General features: G+C 37.8%; 4 non-coding genes across 4 annotated transcripts; all 4 read right to left on the reverse strand.

The window, feature by feature from the left end:
- Positions 1–3,557: 3,557 nt before the first annotated feature.
- On the reverse strand, positions 3,558–3,676 carry LOC141378885 (5S ribosomal RNA). Its single transcript, XR_015515570.1, has one exon. It is a non-coding gene; the product is annotated as a 5S ribosomal RNA (ribosomal RNA).
- A 1,853-nt stretch (positions 3,677–5,529) lies between these two features.
- LOC141378887 (5S ribosomal RNA) lies at positions 5,530–5,648 on the reverse strand. Its single transcript, XR_015515571.1, has one exon. It is a non-coding gene; the product is annotated as a 5S ribosomal RNA (ribosomal RNA).
- Positions 5,649–7,504: 1,856 nt separating this feature from the next.
- Positions 7,505–7,623, reverse strand: LOC141378888 (5S ribosomal RNA). Its single transcript, XR_015515572.1, has one exon. It is a non-coding gene; the product is annotated as a 5S ribosomal RNA (ribosomal RNA).
- A 1,858-nt stretch (positions 7,624–9,481) lies between these two features.
- Positions 9,482–9,600, reverse strand: LOC141378889 (5S ribosomal RNA). Its single transcript, XR_015515573.1, has one exon. It is a non-coding gene; the product is annotated as a 5S ribosomal RNA (ribosomal RNA).
- Positions 9,601–16,826: the final 7,226 nt, after the last annotated feature.

Raw genomic sequence — 16,826 nt, forward strand, 5'->3', positions numbered from 1 at the left:
CATTTTTCCTTTACATTCTTAAATTTTCTTAAGTCCATTAAACCTCTTGCATTAAAAGACACGCAATTTAAAACCATTAAAAGAAGGAAAAAGGAAATAAAAACCGTCATCTTAGTCCTCTTCTTCTCCCAAACCTCTCAAAGAATCATATCTGTTGTGGCTTTTCAGTTGTCCTTTTTTCAAACCCTTTTTTCTTGCAGTTTCTAATTTTGATAAAACTTTAGCCGATCGTCTTGTTTGTCTTTTCTCAAGTTTGTCTTTTTCTACTTCCTCCTCATGTTTTCCAGTCTCTCTCTCCGTTCCCTTGCTTTGTTCTTTAAGATCCTCTTTTTCAATTACATCCAAAACGTTTTTGAAGCTAGAAGTTATGTCCATTGGTGTCCATGCTACCTCCTCTTCATGCTCTATTTGTTGACTGTCTGTTTCTGTTTCTTTTTCCTTTTCTTTTTTTGCATTCTCCTCCTTCAATGTTATTTTCTCTGTTGTAGTTTGTATTGTTTGTGTCGTTGTTTGTTCCTCTTCATTACTTTCCTTTTCACTGTTTCCTTCATGCATTTGCCCACTCACCTGGATCTCATCCTCCTCCTCCTCTTCCTCCATCCAACATTCACACTTACTTAAATAGTTCTGGCAGTCCGGGCACTTAATAGCATCGCAGTCTCTGGCAAAATGTCCCCTTTCCTCACATTTATGGCATTTAAAGTCTGGGCAATCTTTGACCATATGGTCAGGGCTCATGCACAGCCTACAAGTCTTAACCTGGTGGCTGTGCATCACCCTAAAATATTGCTGACCTTCTGCCGTTTCCAGTCTTGTGCTGTAAGGGAGAGATATCACTTCTCTGGGGAATCTCACTTTGAGATATCGAGTTCCATCTTCTATTTCTGTGCCCGGATATACCCTTCTTTTAATTTTTGTTATGGGAAATACTCCCCAGCCTTCTAATTTATCTAATATTAATTGATCATCCAGGTAAGCGGGCAAATGCATGAAGGAAATCACGTAGTCTCTATTTTGTAGCATTTTCACTTCACAGGTTTCTCCTTTTATTATTAGTCCATCCATCAGTTTATCGCATGTTTCTTCATTTTCTAAAGTTAGTTCATAATCTTTGTCCTGTCTCGGCCTTATCGCAAGAATTTTCCCAAGTCCACACTTTTCAGTTACTGCATTAATTATTTCCAAAACTCTCACCTCTTTAACTTTGTCCACATTTAGAATCACTGTTGCTTCCTTCATGTACTTTTTTCCACTTCTTTGTTGTTGCATCTCCTGTTGTTGGTTTTCTTGTCGTTCTTTGTTTACCATGTTTCTTTCACCTTCCTGTCCAGTGTTGTTTTCCAATTGTCTTTCCCCTCGTAATCCAGTGCTGTTTTCTTTTTGTCTTTCTCCACTCCTTCCTGTGATGTTTTCCCCATGTGCTTCATCAAACAAATCTGTGCTGTTGCTTTGTGAGTCCATCATTTTCTCTCAAAAAAAACTGTGCTAACCACCTTCCAGCCAGCACACGTGCTGCTGTCAGGTGGTTAAAAAAAAACAAAAAAATCAAAAAAAGTCCACTATCACAAAAAAGACACTAAATAAACTCAAAATAACACAAAAAAATGGAGAGCCTCTCTCTCCTGTCTGCAGCCTTACACTTCCTCGTTGCACTCTAGCTCCCTCTAGCGTGCTCAGGGTGGTATGGCCGTAAGCGAAGGTCGCAGTCAAAATCTGGCTATTTAAAAGGCAGCGGCGAGAGCAGAATAGCTCACACAGACACAACACCGGGAGGAACAACCCTCCTTGTCCTCTCAAGTGTGTATCTGTCAGCCAGTATTTAAACTTACGATGACAACATTTTACCGGAAGTAAAAGCGGCCGATGCTTGGAAAACTTTAAAGCAGACTTGTGCAGCACACGACTTCTGTACAGATGCTTACCGGCCCCTTCATTAGAGACACCTTATTAGTTCAGAGTTGCCGCCCCCCCCCCCCCCCCCCCCCCCCCGTTTTGCCCTCGCAACTGCATTATTTATTTATTTATTTATTTATTCATTAATTCAATCATTTATTTATTTAAATATTTAAATATTTATTTATTTATTTATTTATTTATTCATTTATTATTTTTATGTTTGTGGCATGCACAACATACCAACTTTTATCCAAATATCTGGACTTAAAGCTCCAATGAACGCTGGACAGAGAAACTCCGTGAACACAAACAATCCGGAGATGTGACTAAACATGAACGTGAGTGCTGTTTTTCTCTACAACAAAGGTCATGTTTGTCATGTTACAGATTGCTAATTTTGCACACCTGACCGCTCGTAAAAAGGGTCAGGGGCCAGAGTTTAATCATAAGCAATGAAAGTCCATCACCATTTAACGAATTTGCAAAATAGTCTCGGGCCGCCGGCGATTTTTGTGTGTGAAATGAGCAAAGTTCTATTTTGATACTGGGTAAAAGGCATCACAACATTTTTTGATGGCCTTTTAACAGAGTTTTTCGGCTTTTTAACGGAGCAACTGTGCAAAGTATGAAAAAAACAAACAAACTGTCAATTCACAATATGTTGTGATTCACAAGTGTTTCCCGTTAATTTATGGTTGTGAATTGCATCACGGGACCCTGATCTCTGCTCTGTCGACTTTTGATGTTTAAAATTCAACTCTGCAGTTTAAGGTAACCTAGACGGTGTTGCAGTTTGGAATATTAGAACGTATAGGGAGAAAAAAAAAGTATGGAAAATAACATGTGCTTGTTTTTGTAGCGTGTACAACGACAACCCAGACAATATATCACTTTCAACTAATAACCATGTCTATAAAAGTCACTTTTTCGTACTTTTCGAGGTTAGAAGTTGTTGGGAGAAAGTTCAAGGTCCCAGAATGCAATTCAAAAGCATAAATAAACCGGGGTGGGGGGAGAATTAATAAAAACATGAATCACAAAATACGGAAAACCGCATTTTTACGGAATTTTTTTTTTTTCAGTGTAAATGATGTCATCAAAAGAATTAGTTATTCATATAATGATATTAACAGGCCCTCCGTCTGACGCCCTGTATGCTATTGATTTAAAAATGAAAACAAATAAAATGTAGGACTTGAAAAGGCTCAATATTTTATCCATCTATGTGCACTTGGTGAAGGCACATCAGTAGACCGTGAAAAATGGCATTGAGCATGCCAGTGAGTGAGGTTAAACTACTGTACTGTTGGCTTGCAATATGTGGGGGTACTTTTTGTAAATAAATGGTATGTAAGGGCTTCGGGTCCCCCAAAACTTTGTAAACCCGCGTGGGCTATAGCTTGGGGAGCTTGTAGCACTTGACAGTTTCAGTGCGTGCTGCTATTGAGAGGGAGGGGGAGAGAGAGAGAGGGAGAAGCCTCTCCATCGCCCCCTGGAGGAGGAAAGAAAAAATGACACAGCTGGGCTTTCCCTTGCTGCTCTGAATAGGACAGAAGTCCCAGAGAAAAGCGAATAGGAAGCAATGGAATTGAAAGTTTATAGATAGCAGCAAAGCTGGGAGCTGAAGAAGTGTATTAGCTGACAAATGAAGGAGAACCAAAAGCTTACAGCACCTGGTATTCCCAGGCGGTCTCCCATCCAAGTACTAACCAGGCCCGACCCTGCTTAGCTTCCGAGATCGGACGAGATCGGGCGTGCTCAGGGTGGTATGGCCGTAAGCGAAGGTCGCAGTCAAAATCTGGCTATTTAAAAGGCAGCGGCGAGAGCAGAATAGCTCACACAGACACAACACCGGGAGGAACAACCCTCCTTGTCCTCTCAAGTGTGTATCTGTCAGCCAGTATTTAAACTTACGATGACAACATTTTACCGGAAGTAAAAGCGGCCGATGCTTGGAAAACTTTAAAGCAGACTTGTGCAGCACACGACTTCTGTACAGATGCTTACCGGCCCCTTCATTAGAGACACCTTATTAGTTCAGAGTTGCCGCCCCCCCCCCCCCCCCGTTTTGCCCTCGCAACTGCATTATTTATTTATTTATTTATTTATTCATTAATTCAATCATTTATTTATTTAAATATTTAAATATTTATTTATTTATTTATTTATTTATTCATTTATTATTTTTATGTTTGTGGCATGCACAACATACCAACTTTTATCCAAATATCTGGACTTAAAGCTCCAATGAACGCTGGACAGAGAAACTCCGTGAACACAAACAATCCGGAGATGTGACTAAACATGAACGTGAGTGCTGTTTTTCTCTACAACAAAGGTCATGTTTGTCATGTTACAGATTGCTAATTTTGCACACCTGACCGCTCGTAAAAAGGGTCAGGGGCCAGAGTTTAATCATAAGCAATGAAAGTCCATCACCATTTAACGAATTTGCAAAATAGTCTCGGGCCGCCGGCGATTTTTGTGTGTGAAATGAGCAAAGTTCTATTTTGATACTGGGTAAAAGGCATCACAACATTTTTTGATGGCCTTTTAACAGAGTTTTTCGGCTTTTTAACGGAGCAACTGTGCAAAGTATGAAAAAAACAAACAAACTGTCAATTCACAATATGTTGTGATTCACAAGTGTTTCCCGTTAATTTATGGTTGTGAATTGCATCACGGGACCCTGATCTCTGCTCTGTCGACTTTTGATGTTTAAAATTCAACTCTGCAGTTTAAGGTAACCTAGACGGTGTTGCAGTTTGGAATATTAGAACGTATAGGGAGAAAAAAAAAGTATGGAAAATAACATGTGCTTGTTTTTGTAGCGTGTACAACGACAACCCAGACAATATATCACTTTCAACTAATAACCATGTCTATAAAAGTCACTTTTTCGTACTTTTCGAGGTTAGAAGTTGTTGGGAGAAAGTTCAAGGTCCCAGAATGCAATTCAAAAGCATAAATAAACCGGGGTGGGGGGAGAATTAATAAAAACATGAATCACAAAATACGGAAAACCGCATTTTTATGGAATTTTTTTTTTTTCAGTGTAAATGATGTCATCAAAAGAATTAGTTATTCATATAATGATATTAACAGGCCCTCCGTCTGACGCCCTGTATGCTATTGATTTAAAAATGAAAACAAATAAAATGTAGGACTTGAAAAGGCTCAATATTTTATCCATCTATGTGCACTTGGTGAAGGCACATCAGTAGACCGTGAAAAATGGCATTGAGCATGCCAGTGAGTGAGGTTAAACTACTGTACTGTTGGCTTGCAATATGTGGGGGTACTTTTTGTAAATAAATGGTATGTAAGGGCTTCGGGTCCCCCAAAACTTTGTAAACCCGCGTGGGCTATAGCTTGGGGAGCTTGTAGCACTTGACAGTTCCAGTGCGTGCTGCTATTGAGAGGGAGGGGGAGAGAGAGAGAGGGAGAAGCCTCTCCATCGCCCCCTGGAGGAGGAAAGAAAAAATGACACAGCTGGGCTTTCCCTTGCTGCTCTGAATAGGACAGAAGTCCCAGAGAAAAGCGAATAGGAAGCAATGGAATTGAAAGTTTATAGATAGCAGCAAAGCTGGGAGCTGAAGAAGTGTATTAGCTGACAAATGAAGGAGAACCAAAAGCTTACAGCACCTGGTATTCCCAGGCGGTCTCCCATCCAAGTACTAACCAGGCCCGACCCTGCTTAGCTTCCGAGATCGGACGAGATCGGGCGTGCTCAGGGTGGTATGGCCGTAAGCGAAGGTCGCAGTCAAAATCTGGCTATTTAAAAGGCAGCGGCGAGAGCAGAATAGCTCACACAGACACAACACCGGGAGGAACAACCCTCCTTGTCCTCTCAAGTGTGTATCTGTCAGCCAGTATTTAAACTTACGATGACAACATTTTACCGGAAGTAAAAGCGGCCGATGCTTGGAAAACTTTAAAGCAGACTTGTGCAGCACACGACTTCTGTACAGATGCTTACCGGCCCCTTCATTAGAGACACCTTATTAGTTCAGAGTTGCCGCCCCCCCCCCCCCCCCCCCCCCGTTTTGCCCTCGCAACTGCATTATTTATTTATTTATTTATTCATTAATTCAATCATTTATTTATTTAAATATTTAAATATTTATTTATTTATTTATTTATTTATTCATTTATTATTTTTATGTTTGTGGCATGCACAACATACCAACTTTTATCCAAATATCTGGACTTAAAGCTCCAATGAACGCTGGACAGAGAAACTCCGTGAACACAAACAATCCGGAGATGTGACTAAACATGAACGTGAGTGCTGTTTTTCTCTACAACAAATGTCATGTTTGTCATGTTACAGATTGCTAATTTTGCACACCTGACCGCTCGTAAAAAGGGTCAGGGGCCAGAGTTTAATCATAAGCAATGAAAGTCCATCACCATTTAACGAATTTGCAAAATAGTCTCGGGCCGCCGGCGATTTTTGTGTGTGAAATGAGCAAAGTTCTATTTTGATACTGGGTAAAAGGCATCACAACATTTTTTGATGGCCTTTTAACAGAGTTTTTCGGCTTTTTAACGGAGCAACTGTGCAAAGTATGAAAAAAACAAACAAACTGTCAATTCACAATATGTTGTGATTCACAAGTGTTTCCCGTTAATTTATGGTTGTGAATTGCATCACGGGACCCTGATCTCTGCTCTGTCGACTTTTGATGTTTAAAATTCAACTCTGCAGTTTAAGGTAACCTAGACGGTGTTGCAGTTTGGAATATTAGAACGTATAGGGAGAAAAAAAAAGTATGGAAAATAACATGTGCTTGTTTTTGTAGCGTGTACAACGACAACCCAGACAATATATCACTTTCAACTAATAACCATGTCTATAAAAGTCACTTTTTCGTACTTTTCGAGGTTAGAAGTTGTTGGGAGAAAGTTCAAGGTCCCAGAATGCAATTCAAAAGCATAAATAAACCGGGGTGGGGGGAGAATTAATAAAAACATGAATCACAAAATACGGAAAACCGCATTTTTACGGAATTTTTTTTTTTTTCAGTGTAAATGATGTCATCAAAAGAATTAGTTATTCATATAATGATATTAACAGGCCCTCCGTCTGACGCCCTGTATGCTATTGATTTAAAAATGAAAACAAATAAAATGTAGGACTTGAAAAGGCTCAATATTTTATCCATCTATGTGCACTTGGTGAAGGCACATCAGTAGACCGTGAAAAATGGCATTGAGCATGCCAGTGAGTGAGGTTAAACTACTGTACTGTTGGCTTGCAATATGTGGGGGTACTTTTTGTAAATAAATGGTATGTAAGGGCTTCGGGTCCCCCAAAACTTTGTAAACCCGCGTGGGCTATAGCTTGGGGAGCTTGTAGCACTTGACAGTTTCAGTGCGTGCTGCTATTGAGAGGGAGGGGGAGAGAGAGAGAGGGAGAAGCCTCTCCATCGCCCCCTGGAGGAGGAAAGAAAAAATGACACAGCTGGGCTTTCCCTTGCTGCTCTGAATAGGACAGAAGTCCCAGAGAAAAGCGAATAGGAAGCAATGGAATTGAAAGTTTATAGATAGCAGCAAAGCTGGGAGCTGAAGAAGTGTATTAGCTGACAAATGAAGGAGAACCAAAAGCTTACAGCACCTGGTATTCCCAGGCGGTCTCCCATCCAAGTACTAACCAGGCCCGACCCTGCTTAGCTTCCGAGATCGGACGAGATCGGGCGTGCTCAGGGTGGTATGGCCGTAAGCGAAGGTCGCAGTCAAAATCTGGCTATTTAAAAGGCAGCGGCGAGAGCAGAATAGCTCACACAGACACAACACCGGGAGGAACAACCCTCCTTGTCCTCTCAAGTGTGTATCTGTCAGCCAGTATTTAAACTTACGATGACAACATTTTACCGGAAGTAAAAGCGGCCGATGCTTGGAAAACTTTAAAGCAGACTTGTGCAGCACACGACTTCTGTACAGATGCTTACCGGCCCCTTCATTAGAGACACCTTATTAGTTCAGAGTTGCCGCCCCCCCCCCCCCCCCCCCCCCCCGTTTTGCCCTCGCAACTGCATTATTTATTTATTTATTTATTCATTAATTCAATCATTTATTTATTTAAATATTTAAATATTTATTTATTTATTTATTTATTTATTCATTTATTATTTTTATGTTTGTGGCATGCACAACATACCAACTTTTATCCAAATATCTGGACTTAAAGCTCCAATGAACGCTGGACAGAGAAACTCCGTGAACACAAACAATCCGGAGATGTGACTAAACATGAACGTGAGTGCTGTTTTTCTCTACAACAAATGTCATGTTTGTCATGTTACAGATTGCTAATTTTGCACACCTGACCGCTCGTAAAAAGGGTCAGGGGCCAGAGTTTAATCATAAGCAATGAAAGTCCATCACCATTTAACGAATTTGCAAAATAGTCTCGGGCCGCCGGCGATTTTTGTGTGTGAAATGAGCAAAGTTCTATTTTGATACTGGGTAAAAGGCATCACAACATTTTTTGATGGCCTTTTAACAGAGTTTTTCGGCTTTTTAACGGAGCAACTGTGCAAAGTATGAAAAAAACAAACAAACTGTCAATTCACAATATGTTGTGATTCACAAGTGTTTCCCGTTAATTTATGGTTGTGAATTGCATCACGGGACCCTGATCTCTGCTCTGTCGACTTTTGATGTTTAAAATTCAACTCTGCAGTTTAAGGTAACCTAGACGGTGTTGCAGTTTGGAATATTAGAACGTATAGGGAGAAAAAAAAAGTATGGAAAATAACATGTGCTTGTTTTTGTAGCGTGTACAACGACAACCCAGACAATATATCACTTTCAACTAATAACCATGTCTATAAAAGTCACTTTTTCGTACTTTTCGAGGTTAGAAGTTGTTGGGAGAAAGTTCAAGGTCCCAGAATGCAATTCAAAAGCATAAATAAACCGGGGTGGGGGGAGAATTAATAAAAACATGAATCACAAAATACGGAAAACCGCATTTTTACGGAATTTTTTTTTTTTTCAGTGTAAATGATGTCATCAAAAGAATTAGTTATTCATATAATGATATTAACAGGCCCTCCGTCTGACGCCCTGTATGCTATTGATTTAAAAATGAAAACAAATAAAATGTAGGACTTGAAAAGGCTCAATATTTTATCCATCTATGTGCACTTGGTGAAGGCACATCAGTAGACCGTGAAAAATGGCATTGAGCATGCCAGTGAGTGAGGTTAAACTACTGTACTGTTGGCTTGCAATATGTGGGGGTACTTTTTGTAAATAAATGGTATGTAAGGGCTTCGGGTCCCCCAAAACTTTGTAAACCCGCGTGGGCTATAGCTTGGGGAGCTTGTAGCACTTGACAGTTTCAGTGCGTGCTGCTATTGAGAGGGAGGGGGAGAGAGAGAGAGGGAGAAGCCTCTCCATCGCCCCCTGGAGGAGGAAAGAAAAAATGACACAGCTGGGCTTTCCCTTGCTGCTCTGAATAGGACAGAAGTCCCAGAGAAAAGCGAATAGGAAGCAATGGAATTGAAAGTTTATAGATAGCAGCAAAGCTGGGAGCTGAAGAAGTGTATTAGCTGACAAATGAAGGAGAACCAAAAGCTTACAGCACCTGGTATTCCCAGGCGGTCTCCCATCCAAGTACTAACCAGGCCCGACCCTGCTTAGCTTCCGAGATCGGACGAGATCGGGCGTGCTCAGGGTGGTATGGCCGTAAGCGAAGGTCGCAGTCAAAATCTGGCTATTTAAAAGGCAGCGGCGAGAGCAGAATAGCTCACACAGACACAACACCGGGAGGAACAACCCTCCTTGTCCTCTCAAGTGTGTATCTGTCAGCCAGTATTTAAACTTACGATGACAACATTTTACCGGAAGTAAAAGCGGCCGATGCTTGGAAAACTTTAAAGCAGACTTGTGCAGCACACGACTTCTGTACAGATGCTTACCGGCCCCTTCATTAGAGACACCTTATTAGTTCAGAGTTGCCGCCCCCCCCCCCCCCCCCCCCCCCCCCCCGTTTTGCCCTCGCAACTGCATTATTTATTTATTTATTTATTTATTTATTCATTAATTCAATCATTTATTTATTTAAATATTTAAATATTTATTTATTTATTTATTTATTTATTCATTTATTATTTTTATGTTTGTGGCATGCACAACATACCAACTTTTATCCAAATATCTGGACTTAAAGCTCCAATGAACGCTGGACAGAGAAACTCCGTGAACACAAACAATCCGGAGATGTGACTAAACATGAACGTGAGTGCTGTTTTTCTCTACAACAAAGGTCATGTTTGTCATGTTACAGATTGCTAATTTTGCACACCTGACCGCTCGTAAAAAGGGTCAGGGGCCAGAGTTTAATCATAAGCAATGAAAGTCCATCACCATTTAACGAATTTGCAAAATAGTCTCGGGCCGCCGGCGATTTTTGTGTGTGAAATGAGCAAAGTTCTATTTTGATACTGGGTAAAAGGCATCACAACATTTTTTGATGGCCTTTTAACAGAGTTTTTCGGCTTTTTAACGGAGCAACTGTGCAAAGTATGAAAAAAACAAACAAACTGTCAATTCACAATATGTTGTGATTCACAAGTGTTTCCCGTTAATTTATGGTTGTGAATTGCATCACGGGACCCTGATCTCTGCTCTGTCGACTTTTGATGTTTAAAATTCAACTCTGCAGTTTAAGGTAACCTAGACGGTGTTGCAGTTTGGAATATTAGAACGTATAGGGAGAAAAAAAAAGTATGGAAAATAACATGTGCTTGTTTTTGTAGCGTGTACAACGACAACCCAGACAATATATCACTTTCAACTAATAACCATGTCTATAAAAGTCACTTTTTCGTACTTTTCGAGGTTAGAAGTTGTTGGGAGAAAGTTCAAGGTCCCAGAATGCAATTCAAAAGCATAAATAAACCGGGGTGGGGGGAGAATTAATAAAAACATGAATCACAAAATACGGAAAACCGCATTTTTACGGAATTTTTTTTTTTTTTCAGTGTAAATGATGTCATCAAAAGAATTAGTTATTCATATAATGATATTAACAGGCCCTCCGTCTGACGCCCTGTATGCTATTGATTTAAAAATGAAAACAAATAAAATGTAGGACTTGAAAAGGCTCAATATTTTATCCATCTATGTGCACTTGGTGAAGGCACATCAGTAGACCGTGAAAAATGGCATTGAGCATGCCAGTGAGTGAGGTTAAACTACTGTACTGTTGGCTTGCAATATGTGGGGGTACTTTTTGTAAATAAATGGTATGTAAGGGCTTCGGGTCCCCCAAAACTTTGTAAACCCGCGTGGGCTATAGCTTGGGGAGCTTGTAGCACTTGACAGTTTCAGTGCGTGCTGCTATTGAGAGGGAGGGGGAGAGAGAGAGAGGGAGAAGCCTCTCCATCGCCCCCTGGAGGAGGAAAGAAAAAATGACACAGCTGGGCTTTCCCTTGCTGCTCTGAATAGGACAGAAGTCCCAGAGAAAAGCGAATAGGAAGCAATGGAATTGAAAGTTTATAGATAGCAGCAAAGCTGGGAGCTGAAGAAGTGTATTAGCTGACAAATGAAGGAGAACCAAAAGCTTACAGCACCTGGTATTCCCAGGCGGTCTCCCATCCAAGTACTAACCAGGCCCGACCCTGCTTAGCTTCCGAGATCGGACGAGATCGGGCGTGCTCAGTTTTTTTTTTTTTTTTTTTTTTTTTTTTTTATTGAACCAATTTCAATTACAATCTTTTACAGTAAATCATAATAAAACAGACATTAAAAGATCATTCATATTCAAAAACATTTAAAATGTGGTAGTTTCCAGTTCATTTCTTTAAAAACTTGACATGCTTTGTCCGTCAGAATTTTGTGCAGCTCACTCAAAATGTTCTCATTTTTATGATATACATACAGTTTTTCCACATATCTCTCCATTTTCCTCTTAAAAATTCCCCATACATCCATCACCATTTTCTCTTTTTTTGCCACAATTCTCCTTTCCCACATTGCATTTTTCATCAGCATTATACATTGGTTTACTATTTTCTTATTTTCATTGTTCTTATTCCATCCCAACATCACTACTCTGTTCCATTCTGTTTCATTTTCATCCCAGTCTCCAAGTAGTCCTTTAATTAAAACTTTACAATCTTTTAAAAAACCTTCCAATTCTTGACAATATAAAAACATGTGTAAAAAACCCTCTTCTTCTTTTTGACATACTTTACACATTCCACTTTGTTCCATTCCTATCTTGTTTAAAATGACATCAGAAAAGATTGCTTTGTGCCTTATTAAAAATTCTAGACATTCGACTTTTGTTTCCACATACCTTCCTTTCATGTTTCCCCATATTTCATTTGCTTTTACATTTTTGTATTTCTCTATCCAGTATTTGTTTGCTGTTGGTTCTTTAAACACATTCTCTCTAAAAAAACAATAAATATTTTTCACAGTACATTCATTAAAATTGCATATTTTTTCACCTGTTTTCACATACACTTCTTTTGTTTCTTTTTCTTTTTCAAAATTTTCTATGCTTCTTATCCATTCTTTTGGAATTGCCTGTTTAATTATGTCAAGATTTTTCTCAATTTCCTTTCTGTTGTATTCCTCTTTCGCCTCCTCCATTGTGTCTATAACATATTGTTCAGTTAAAAAGCCTTCTTTAAATTCATATAAAATGTCCCGCACTTTTAAAATCCCAACTTCTATCCATTTCTTATAGTATAAAACCTTCCCTTGACTTAAAATGTTATTGTTCAAGAAAAGAGGTTGGTTTAAAATGTTTTCCCTTCCATGTGGACTATATTCCACTTGTTTTAAAAAATTCCCCCAAGCACTTAAAATTTCTCTATAAAATTCAGGTAAGTTTTCTGTCATCCAAGCTTTTGTTTTCATCCATAAAATCCCATCTCCCATGTTAAAATTACCACATTTGTTTAAAAAGTATTTCATTGTTTTTTTCCACTCTGCTTTGTTTTCTTTTTCTAGATACTTCTTTATTCTTTTCACTCTTAAACTATTTTTTCTTTGTTCTACATCTATTAAACCCAGACCACCTTTGTCTATTTCCCCTACGACTGTATTAAAAGCAATCCTTGGTGGCTTACCTCCCCATAAAAAATCTGTAAAACATTTTTTCAACCTCTTTTCTATCCACATTGGCATTTCTAAAACATATAAAACATGCCACAATTTAGACTCCATTAAAACATTTAAAATCAAAACTTTTCCTTTTAATGTTAGTGTTCTTAGTTTCCAGTAATTTAACCTCCTTTCTATATCTGTTAAAAAACCTTCCCACATCTTATCTCGCGCTGTCCTGGCATCTTTCCCCATTAAAACCCCTAAAATCTTGATTTCTTCTACTTCTTTGAAATTGGTGCATTCTGCTAAATCTGTTTCCTTTCCAAACTTCATATAAACCGTTTTGTCTTCATTTACTTTACTCCCCGATCCTTTACAAAATTGTTGTACTATTTTCATGGCTTCTTTCACACTCTCTTTTCCTTTTACTATTAATGTAGTGTCATCTGCATATTGAAACATTTTTTTATTTACTTTATTTTCTTCAATCTCAATTCCTTTTATTTTTTCTTCTTCGTTGATAGCTAAGCCCAGGGGTTCTGCCACAAGTGAATATAAAAGTGCTGACAGAGGACATCCTTGCCTTATTGATCTTGTTATTTTAAAACATTCTGTTAAAAAGCCATTACATTTAATTTTTGTTAAAATACCCTTATACAAAATCTTTATCCATTTTCTAAAAACTTCTCCAAAACCAAACTTTTTGAGTACTTTGAATAAAAACTGGTGTTCAACTCTATCAAAAGCTTTTTCAAAATCCAGACTTATTATATATCCTTCCTCTTTTTTCTCCTTCATATATTCTATGATGTCTTTTATGCTCATTGTTATGTCTGCTATGTCTCTTCCTTTTATCGCATAGGCCTGTGTTGTTTTAATTATTTTTGGCATCACTTCTTTTAATCTATTTGCTAAAATTTTTGTTAAAATCTTCAAATCTGTGTTTAACATTGTGATTGGTCTGTAATTTTTTAACAATGTCTTTTCTCCTTTTTTGTGTATTAATTTCATTAATCCCATTCCCATTCTTTCATTTAGTTCTTCTTTTTGCAGTATTTCTTTAAAAACGTCAGTTAAAATTGGAATTAAAATTTCTTTAAAACATACATAAAATTCACTATTTAAACCATCTATTCCTGGACTTTTCTTTTTGTTCAAGCTTTCTATTGCTTTTCTTATTTCTTCTTCCCCTATTTCTTGGTCGCATTCTTTTTTATCCTCTTCATCTATTTTTGTTTTTATCTGTTTTAATAATTTTGACATTTGTACTTCATCAACTCCCTGTGTTTTAAATAACTCCTCATAGTATTTTTTGATTTCTTTTAAAATTTCTTCATTTCCTTCTATGCTTTCTCCTTTTGTCCCTTGTATTATCTTTATTGTTTCTGCTTTTCCTTTTTGTCTTTCTAAATCAAAGAAGAACTTTGTGCATTTTTCTCCCTCTACTACATATTTTGCTTTGCTTCTTAGTCTAGCTCCTTCATATTTCTTTTCTTCTATTTCTTTCAGTTTTCCCTCCATTTCTTTTATTTTTTGAATGTCTTTTTCATTTTTTTCTAGTTCTATTTTTAAGTTTTCTTTGATTGTCTTTTCTTTGTGTCTTTTATTCTTTTGTATTATTCTACAGAATGTTAATGTAGATTTTTTTATCAGAAATTTGACATTTTCCCACCATAGTCTTTTGTCTTCATTATAGATCTTGTTTCCTTTTTCTTTTTCTATTATTTCTTTTACTTTTTTAACATAGTCTTCGTTTTTTAAAATTTCACTATTTAATGTCCATACCCCTGGGCCTCTTTGTATTTCTTCTGTATTAAAATTAAAAAATACAAATTTATGGTCACTTAAAACAGTTTCATCGTACCTTATTTTTTCGATATAAATTTCTATATTTCTTGTGCATAACACATAGTCTATTCTCGATTGGTTTACAAAATTCCCTACTATTTGTCTTCTAGAAAACTCCTTTTTCTTCCCATTTCTTTCTCTCCAAATGTCTATCATTCCTTTTTCCTCTATTAGTGATTTTAGTTCTTTCCTTCCCGTGTCTGATTTAAAAACCATACCTTCTGTTATGTCCTGTCTGCTAAAAACAGTGTTAAAATCCCCACATACTATTATTTGTTTATAGTTTTTTAAAAACCTTCTTAATATGTTAAAAAAGCTTTTCTTTTCACTCTCTTCATTTGGTGCATGCACATTAACTAAAATAATATCTTTCCCTTCATATTTTATTTCTAAGATCATACATTTTCCTTGTTTGTCTTTATATATTACTTTACTCATTTGCAGTGCATTCTTCTTTATTAAAATTGCTACTCCTCTCCCAGCTTTCGTATCTCCATTACTATAATAAAAGTCCCCATCCCATTCTTTTTTGTATATGTCCATCACCTCATTTTTCCAATTTGTTTCTTGTAAAATAATTATTTCTTCTCTTTTACATTTTTCCTTTACATTCTTAAATTTTCTTAAGTCCATTAAACCTCTTGCATTAAAAGACACGCAATTTAAAACCATTAAAAGAAGGAAAAAGGAAATAAAAACCGTCATCTTAGTCCTCTTCTTCTCCCAAACCTCTCAAAGAATCATATCTGTTGTGGCTTTTCAGTTGTCCTTTTTTCAAACCCTTTTTTCTTGCAGTTTCTAATTTTGATAAAACTTTAGCCGATCGTCTTGTTTGTCTTTTCTCAAGTTTGTCTTTTTCTACTTCCTCCTCATGTTTTCCAGTCTCTCTCTCCGTTCCCTTGCTTTGTTCTTTAAGATCCTCTTTTTCAATTACATCCAAAACGTTTTTGAAGCTAGAAGTTATGTCCATTGGTGTCCATGCTACCTCCTCTTCATGCTCTATTTGTTGACTGTCTGTTTCTGTTTCTTTTTCCTTTTCTTTTTTTGCATTCTCCTCCTTCAATGTTATTTTCTCTGTTGTAGTTTGTATTGTTTGTGTCGTTGTTTGTTCCTCTTCATTACTTTCCTTTTCACTGTTTCCTTCATGCATTTGCCCACTCACCTGGATCTCATCCTCCTCCTCCTCTTCCTCCATCCAACATTCACACTTACTTAAATAGTTCTGGCAGTCCGGGCACTTAATAGCATCGCAGTCTCTGGCAAAATGTCCCCTTTCCTCACATTTATGGCATTTAAAGTCTGGGCAATCTTTGACCATATGGTCAGGGCTCATGCACAGCCTACAAGTCTTAACCTGGTGGCTGTGCATCACCCTAAAATATTGCTGACCTTCTGCCGTTTCCAGTCTTGTGCTGTAAGGGAGAGATATCACTTCTCTGGGGAATCTCACTTTGAGATATCGAGTTCCATCTTCTATTTCTGTGCCCGGATATACCCTTCTTTTAATTTTTGTTATGGGAAATACTCCCCAGCCTTCTAATTTATCTAATATTAATTGATCATCCAGGTAAGCGGGCAAATGCATGAAGGAAATCACGTAGTCTCTATTTTGTAGCATTTTCACTTCACAGGTTTCTCCTTTTATTATTAGTCCATCCATCAGTTTATCGCATGTTTCTTCATTTTCTAAAGTTAGTTCATAATCTTTGTCCTGTCTCGGCCTTATCGCAAGAATTTTCCCAAGTCCACACTTTTCAGTTACTGCATTAATTATTTCCAAAACTCTCACCTCTTTAACTTTGTCCACATTTAGAATCACTGTTGCTTCCTTCATGTACTTTTTTCCACTTCTTTGTTGTTGCATCTCCTGTTGTTGGTTTTCTTGTCGTTCTTTGTTTACCATGTTTCTTTCACCTTCCTGTCCAGTGTTGTTTTCCAATTGTCTTTCCCCTCGTAATCCAGTGCTGTTTTCTTTTTGTCTTTCTCCACTCCTTCCTGTGATGTTTTCC

Source organism: Danio rerio, chromosome 18, assembly GCF_052040795.2.
Source record: "Danio rerio strain M-AB ecotype USA chromosome 18, GRCz13ab, whole genome shotgun sequence".
NCBI lineage: Eukaryota > Metazoa > Chordata > Actinopteri > Cypriniformes > Danionidae > Danio > Danio rerio.